Raw genomic sequence first — 8,759 nt, forward strand, 5'->3', positions numbered from 1 at the left:
ATGATGTGGACTCTGGAAGGTGGCTCCAAGCAAGCAGCTTCAAGAAATCTCTCTTGAGAAGAAGAAGCTGCTTGTGAAGGAAGGCACTGTGCAAGACTAGATCCTGCAGGATCTGGCCTCGTGCGGTGCTGGCTGGTGCTCTTTTGCAAGTGGCTTCCCTGCAGAGAAGTGATGGACACCATGTAGGATCAGCTTCTCCTGGGGAAAAGGTAGAGAAATGAATTTAAGAGTGGAAAAATGAACAACCCAGAGAACTGAAACCCACAGATTAGCCAATCCATAAAGAGCAGTTAAATGTTTGCTGCATTGGGGGGGGGGGCAACTCAAACCCTGGCTGCAAACTGGCAGGGCCACCATTGCTCCACCTGGACCAATTTGCAGGAGGAGTTCTCCAGAATTTGGAGCAGAGGTCTTTTCCCACCCTTGATGCTGATGATTATTGGTGAAAAGACGCGAGCGGAGATGCTAGTGGCTGAAGCTGGACCCTTTCACCATGCAAAATATGCAGTCTCCCTTTCACATAGCAGATGTAGTCCCATTAAACACCATATGCATTGTGAGGTATGGTCCTAATCCTAGTGGAGTCATTAAAAGAAAAAGAAAAAGAAACTTTCCTCCATAGGAGTTAGTTGGATCAAAGGCTGCTTTCCCACTGCAGGTTTTGCTTAGCAAAGCTGTTTTATCTCGCATGGAGCAGGGCTGTGTTCCCTTTTACTGCTCCCCGTTTCTTTCCTTTAATTCTGTTATTAATCACAATTTAACTTCTTTTGAAATAAGAACAGAGCTTTTACTATTTTTGGGGGGTGGGGGTAGGATTATCCTTTTTTTTTTTTTACAAAACCAAAAAACCCCACAGCACTAAAGTTGGGCTGTTTGTTATTCTTTCTACATAGTAAGAACTGACACATTCTTGTTGTTACTAATTGCTACAGGTTGTTTCGAGTTCCTTTCCCCACCAAATTAAAGATTTCATTAAGTTGGAGCGTATCGCTTTCAGAAACGAAGTACTGTTCCTCAGTCATGGGAACGCTATTAAAATGCCCTCTTTTGATGTGCGACCCCCTTTAAATCTCTGTAGATGGGAAGCCTGTCTGGGTCTGAAGCGGGGGGCACTTATTTGGCCTGCTTCTCTCTCTCTCTTACAACTTGGCATAAAGCTAATAATTATTTCTTGTTCTTCAAAGATTGATTTATTATCAGTTCCCAAAATATGCCTTTTCATTGGGAAAGCTATTTGCTCGCTTATTATGGCAAATAAATAACTGCTAAGGGTCAGTGTGGGCCTCAGTGCTTGTTACTGCCTGTTCACCTTCTGATTTGAGCTCAGTGTGACTAGTATGGGTGTCCTGGGATTCCAAAGTCTGTACTGATTACCAACAAAAGCCTCTTTAAAATCAGCGGGAACAGTCTAGGGACTAATGGTGCCAAGGCAGTCTGAGGCAGTGTAGCAATGCCTGGGGTCATAAAATGAGCAATGACAATGGTCCTGTCCTTGCCGATTTTATCACTCGGAAACTTGTTTCTTTCTTTTTTTTTTAAAAGGCATCACACAGACGACAAAAGGAGTCTTTAGGCCTCTCTTGCGCTCTCACCTGAGAAGAGCTCCCCGAAAGATAGTTGGCATGCCTTGTAGTTACAATGAAGGGGGAGATTTTTTGCTCTGCAGCGCTGCACTTCTAGCGATTTTTACAATGTGCAACCTTTTGAAGCGTTTTGCCCATGGAAGGAAGTGTCAGAACTGGAGGCTGAGCTAGAGATGTGAGGGATGTGTCAGTTAGAGAGAGATTCAGAATATGCGCCACTCGCTGGCTAAAGGAGGGAACTGCAAGACTACCAGCACCAACCAAGAAAGTCTCTCTGCATCGATAGGCCACAGTGGGTCAGGTGATACTCCCTGACATTTACACGTTTATTTATTTTTAAATCCAAGGCTGGTTGGATCACTGGTCTATCTCCCAATGAGACTTGTCCTTGGTGGCTGTACACTGCTTTTGCCTTGTCTCAAACTGAGCTATCCGGGAGCTCAGAAAGGGTAAAATACGATTAGCAGTCAAGGCTCAAAGCACCATAATTTAGATTTTTGGGTGCGAGAATTCCATGGAATATTCCTGGAGTGAGTCCATTGTGAAATGAGAATGTCTATGTTATCAATACAGAGTTTCTTATCTGCAAAATACCAATTCTGATACCAGATTTTAGGAAATGGCAAAAAATCTTTTGAGTTTTATATGGTCTAAAACAAACAAACAAACAAAGAAACCAAAGTAAGTCAAAAGGTAGCACAAGCTAATTGGGAGAAAGGTAGCTAATTATTTTTACTGTACCTATGTTTACTTATTTACATCCTACCTTTCCTCCAAGGCTCTCTGGTCATTGTACATGTTATGATCCTGCTGAAGCAGTATACTTTGTGCTGCAAAGAACCACAAGTTAGCAACTGGTATACCTTTTCTTTCTTCTGTGATGAGGTATTTAATCTAGGATCTAGATCAGCAGTTCAAGATTTTAATCTATCGGGGAGAAAGATATATTGGTATAGAAATATATGTATTAAAGTAAAGTAAAGGACCCCTGGACGGTTAACTCCAGTCAAACTTGACTATGGGGTATGACACTCATATCGCTTTCAGGCCAAGGGAGCCAGCGTTTGTCCACACACAGCTTTCCAGGTCATGTGGCCAGCATGACTAAACCGCTTCTGGTGCAATAGGACACCGTGATGGAAGTCAGAGCACATGGAAACACCGATTTAGCTTCCTGCCACACCTATTTATCTACTTGCACTGATATGCTTTCGAACTGCTAGGTTGGCAGGAGCTAGGACAGAGCAATGGGAGCTCACCCCGTCGCGGGAATTCAAACCACTGACATTCCAATATACTGACCCCTTAAGTTGTTGCTAAGCAGGACATTGTATGCCATTTTATCTGGACTTGCATGTTTAACTTTTCTGTATGCATTTTAAAGAAATCTAACATCTTTAGAGTGGCAATAGATATTTAAAAATAGATACAGTGGTACCTCTACTTATGAATTTAATGCGTTCCGAACGCACATTTGTAAGTCGAAAAAATTTGTAAGTCGAATCCCATAGGAATGCATTGGGAGAAAAAATTCGTAAGTAGAAGCAACCCTATCTAAAAATTTGTAAGTAGAAAAAAATCTAAACCACATCCAAGATGGCAGATGGAGCTCCATTCGTAAGTAGAGTTATTTGTAATTAGAGGTACCACTGTATTTAAAAAACCAGTTATATGAGAAAGTGGAGAAAGGATTTACAGCAAATGCAGATGCTGAAGGAAGTATTCTTTTATTTTCTTTTATTTAGGATATTGATTTGAAATAAGCTTAAACCTAAGAAGAACTAAAATTGTCACACAATGGCATCTCATGCTCTGGATAATTTTGACCACATATAATTTGGATACAGGAATTTTTAGCAGAATAAGGGTAAGTTTTATCATATATGACAGTCCAGCATAGGAGAAGCTCATTATTTTTGAAGAATGTGTGTGTGTGTGTGTGTGTGTGTGTGTGTGTGTGTTATCCAATAAGCTATAAAGAGTTGGTATTGGTCCCACTGATAACGTCTTTTGAATTTTCTAAAAACAGTAAGCTCTCAAGAGTTCATTTTAAATTTACTAGCTACTGCAAGGATGACTTTTATGCTAGGTATTAGAAATTTCAAACTGCGCCAGCCAAGTGTGGGATTTAATGCATCTTGTAAAATTAAGAACTTATAAAAGATCAGTGGTTCATTTTTACTCCTTGAGGGAACTTTGGTCTTGCTGCATTATATATAATGAACCAACTCTCAATATCAGAATGCTTGGATTTGATTCTAATTATTGCTATGAATTATAAGGAGGCTCCTGCCTTCATTAAGCAAACATGATGCACTTATGATTGCCTTGTAAGTGGAAAAACTGATTGTTTTTCTTTATCATTTCTTTGTTTTTGAAAGCTATCATTGCAATTTTTTATTTTTTTATTTTAGCAAAGTAGCTGAAGTCTTCCATGCAGTGCCAGCTTTATGTATAGGCAAGTAGGCTGAAGCCTAGGGCCTCTAAATCTAGGGGCCCTTGCCAGGCTGCCTGCTCCCCAGAGGGCAGTTTCCCCTCTCCCAAAATTGCAAACCCAAGACTTCATGTGAGGGTAGGGCAACTTGGGCCTCTAAATCTAGGGGGCCTCGCCAGCCTGCCCTTTCCCCAGTGCCGCAGTCTCCCCTCCCAAAATTGCTGTCAGGGAAGCCATAAACCTGCTGAAATGCACACCCAATCAATATGTAGCAATGGAGATTTATGTTACTGCTTTATGAATGAACACTGTGTTTTATGAATGGACTCTGTATTTTGTGAATTACCTAAGAGCCACCAATAGGGAGCTCTAGAATCTGACAGCTAACCAATTGAGTACTACCAAACAGTGACCCCTACTGCTGAAAGCAGGTAACCAGCAGGAAATGCTTCGGCTCAGCCTTTGCACTGTTGACTGAACACCCCCTACTGTGCAGATAATGGAGAAAGCTCATGAATTGTATCCCTTCTGGCATCCTGGCCAACTCTATTTCGCTGGTGCACCAGGAGCCCAGAATACCAGCAAATAAAATCTGCTCATATGTCAGCGACTGATAAGACTTGTCAACCAGTTCTTCCAAAGCCTTCCTAAATTATAAAGCTCCAAAATATAGGCCAAAAGAGAACAGGTCTGGGAAGATAGAGACATACGACAGTGAAAAAGGCCCTGGTCTGTGTAGCGCTTGCCCTGTCATTGGATAGGGTGCCCACTTGCCCTCCTTCTTGACATGGAATGCTCTCTATTGGAGTCTTCAGGTCCAATACAAAGACCATAAGAAGGCAGAGCAGGGACCTTGAAGTTCCCAACAGCTGTTAATCAAGCAAGCAAGCAAGCACACAGGTCACCTTTGTCACAGTCAGGATGCCTATGTCCTGGCCAGGCCTATGCTCAAACTTGTCCAATTGAGGGATTCAGTCGAGGGTGAGATGGTTTGTCAATCCCAGAAGGGATATAAGAGGACGACTGCCCTGGCCAGGCCTTCACCCACATTTTTTAAAAAAAGAATAGCATTACAACTTCATTTCCCTAAAAAATAATGCTTATTCCACAAAAGGTTTACAAAGTTCAGTTTGTTGTTGTTGTTTGTTGTTTAGTCGTTTAGTCGTGTCCGACTCTTCGTGACCCCATGGACCATAGCACGCCAGGAACTCCTGTCTTGCACTGCCTCCCGCAGTTTGGTCAAACTCATGTTCGTAGCTTCGAGAACACTGTCCAACCATCTCGTCCTCTGTCGTCCCCTTCTCCTAGTGCCCTCAATCTTTCCCAACATCAGGGTCTTTTCCAAGGATTCTTCTCTTCTCATGAGGTGGCCAAAGTATTGGAGCCTCAGCTTCACGATCTGTCCTTCCAGGGTGCACTCAGGGCTGATTTCCTTAAGAATTGATAGGTTTGATCTTCTTGCAGTCCATGGGACTCTCAAGAGTCTCCTCCAGCACCATAATTCAAAAGCATCAGTTCTTCGGCGATCAGCCTTCTTTATGCTCCAGCTCTCACTTCCATACATCACTACTGGGAAAACCATAGCTTTAACTATACGGACCTTTGTCGGCAAGGTGATGTCTCTGCTTTTTAAGATGCTGTCTAGGTTTGTCATTGCTTTTCTCTCAAGAAGCAGGCGTCTTTTAATTTCGTGACTGCTGTCACCATCTGCAGTGATCAAGGAGCCCAAGAAAGTAAAATCTCTCACTGCCTCCATTTCTTCCCCTTCTATTTGCCAGGAGGTGATGGGACCAGTGGCCATGATCTTGGTTTTTTTGATGTTGAGCTTTAGACCATATTTTGCGCTCTCCTCTTTCACCCTCATTAAAAGGTTCTTTAATTCCTCCTCGCTTTCTGCCATCAAGGTTGTGTCATCTGCATATCTGAGGTTGTTGATATTTCTTCCAGCAATCTTAATTCCAGCTTGGGATTCATCTAGTCCAGCCTTTCGCATGATGAATTCTGCATATAAGTTAAATAAGCAGGGAGACAATATACAACCTTGTCGTACTCCTTTCCCAATTTTGAACCAGTTGTTCCATATCCAGTTCTAACTGTAGCTTCTTGTCCCACATAGAGATTTCTCAGGAGACAGATGAGGTGATCAGGCACTCCCATTTCTTTAAGAACTTGCCATAGTTTGCTGTGGTCGACACAGTCAAAAGCTTTTGCATAGTCAATAAAGCAGAAGTAGACGTTTTTCTGGAACTCTCTAGCTTTCTCCATAATCCAGCGCATGTTTGCTATTTGGTCTCTGGTTCCTATGCCCTTTCGAAATCCAGCTTGCACTTCTGGGAGTTCTCGGTCCACATACTGCCTAAGCAGTTACTGAAAAGTTTTTCAGTGTTAAAATCACCATGGTATTTAACAATAATATCTTATGTCCTTTAGAGGAGAAATTGTGAATTGCAGAATTTTAAATATGCACCATCATCTTTGGCTTCACTCTATTTTGTTTATAAGGCTCTTTCATTTTCTTCTAGTTGTGAGGGTGGGGGACGGGGAAGGGCCTCACAAGTGGAGTAGCCTAGGGCCTCTCTTCATCTAAATCCTGCCCTGCTTCCATGAAGTGGTAATTTCTGTAGCCGTACTTGTGACAAGCCACAGAAACCCTGGCAGTTGAAAATGGGCTGCCACCTGAACTATTAAATTAGGGATGGGGAACCTGTGGGCCTCTGGAGGCTTCCATCATCCTTGAGCACTGGCCAGACTGGCTGGGACTTCCTCCATTAAGGGCTGGGCCTCTTCTGATAAAAAGGGATGAATGCTGACAACCATTTGCTCACACATCTGCACCTGAAGTATAAACTGCATAGCAAGGTGCTACAGGTGGCAGACTAACCTGACAGTTGCAGTCACGTAGACGTAAGTTACCGCTTGGCCATTGGCCATCTGTACACACCCATCATTCTCCATGTACAGTGTTGTCTGGGCCCAGTAATACCGGACATGTGGGATGAGTGCAATGTTCAGTATATTGGTGTTCTTTCTTGTGGTGCCTTTGCATGGCACACCCTCCAAGAGTCCCTATTTTCCAGGGACATTCCTGCATTTACAGAAGCCGGCCCAGTTTCTAATTTGATCCCAGAATGTCCCGCTTTTCCTTAGGACAGCTTTATTTTTATCAGAGAAATGTTGGAGGGTATAGTAGGATGTTCCTATTTTCATTGGAGAAGTGCTGAAGGGTAAGGAGTTATGCGACCCCTGAGCCAAAGAGATAAGTAATTATAAATTATACAATCTTTAGAAGACACCTGAAGGCAGTCCTATATAGGGAAGCTTTTTAATGTTTAATTATGTTTTTATATATGTTGGAAGCTGCCTAGAGTGGCTGGAGAAACCCAGTTAATGGGTGGGGAATAATAATAATAATAATAATAATAATAATAATAATAATAATAATAATGGAATAGAACATCCCTATTTTCATCGGAGAAATTTTGGAGGGAATGCTATGGTTGGATTTTGAATAGGCAGTTTTTAAAAGTTGTGGTGTGCGTGTATGTGTGTAGATCCATGCATCCACAGCCTAACTTACACTTCTGAAAACAGGGGCTTTATTTAGAGTAAATAGACCTAGGAATACAAAATTGAATCCCCAAAATATCATGGGCTTGGCAGGGAGTATATCAGAACTCAGCAGCCCTATAATGCAGAAAGGGCAATGTGATGTGATGATCTACAGACAGGCAATGCATCCTGCTATTATGATTGAAAACATTAGACAATCAAATACCCTTGGAATGCAAATATGAATCAATGGTCCACCACAGTGGTTCAAATGATCAAACTCACTTCACTAGAAAACTGTTTAAAGAGAAAAAAGCTCTTTTAAAATAGTTCCACTTTATTCCCTCTCCCCCCCCCCAGTCTGATCTAAACCTCAAATTAATGGAAATATGCATATATAAAAATATACTATAATAGGAGGAAAACAATGAATATGATCCCTGTGAAACAGCCTTAGCACGGGTGAGCTCTTATGATTTCTTGTTGTGGTTAGTGGTTGTTGAGGATATCATGTTTTTGCAGTATTATGTACCTAAGAAAATGTAATTTTTCCGTCCCTTTTAAAATCAAATTACAATGTGACATTCAATAAAATATCTTTTGTGCAGCTAATAAAAATGATATCCCATCTCATGTCCTTGACAAATAAACCAAACAAGTCAAAATCCTACCTCTGATACAGTTTATAGCTTAAGCTTTCATGTCAGCCTTTCCCTTTAAAAAATAATAATAATAAAAAGCCCCATTATTTATTAATAGCCTTCTGTGTTTTAAAAGTTTCTTTTGCTTGAGTGGAGAAAAAATCATTTGCCTTTTAATGGGGTGTCAGATTTGTTTTCCAAACCTACTAAAAGGTTATCGTTGTTACATATGGACAAGTGGTTCCCCCTGTCCAGAATCAATGTAAACTCTCTTACAAGGGGTAATTTACTGCTGTCCCCTGGTAGCTGTACGGAAAATTTAATTTCACCATTTTGCAAAGTGGAGAGGTGGAACCTTTTCTCTATGGTTAACTATTTTCACATGGAGTGAAGAAAAGAATCAGGGGGTGGAAGGAAAGGAAAATACCAACTTCTAGCACATACTAAATAACCAGTAGGCTATTGGCCTTGTGTTTGAGTTCAGGGCCTATCAGCTGTCTGGTAGGGTTCATGGCACAGAAAGATGACTGAACCAATTAGATGTATCATAAA

This window comes from Zootoca vivipara, chromosome 4, assembly GCF_963506605.1.
Source record: "Zootoca vivipara chromosome 4, rZooViv1.1, whole genome shotgun sequence".
Classification (NCBI taxonomy): Eukaryota; Metazoa; Chordata; class Lepidosauria; order Squamata; family Lacertidae; genus Zootoca; species Zootoca vivipara.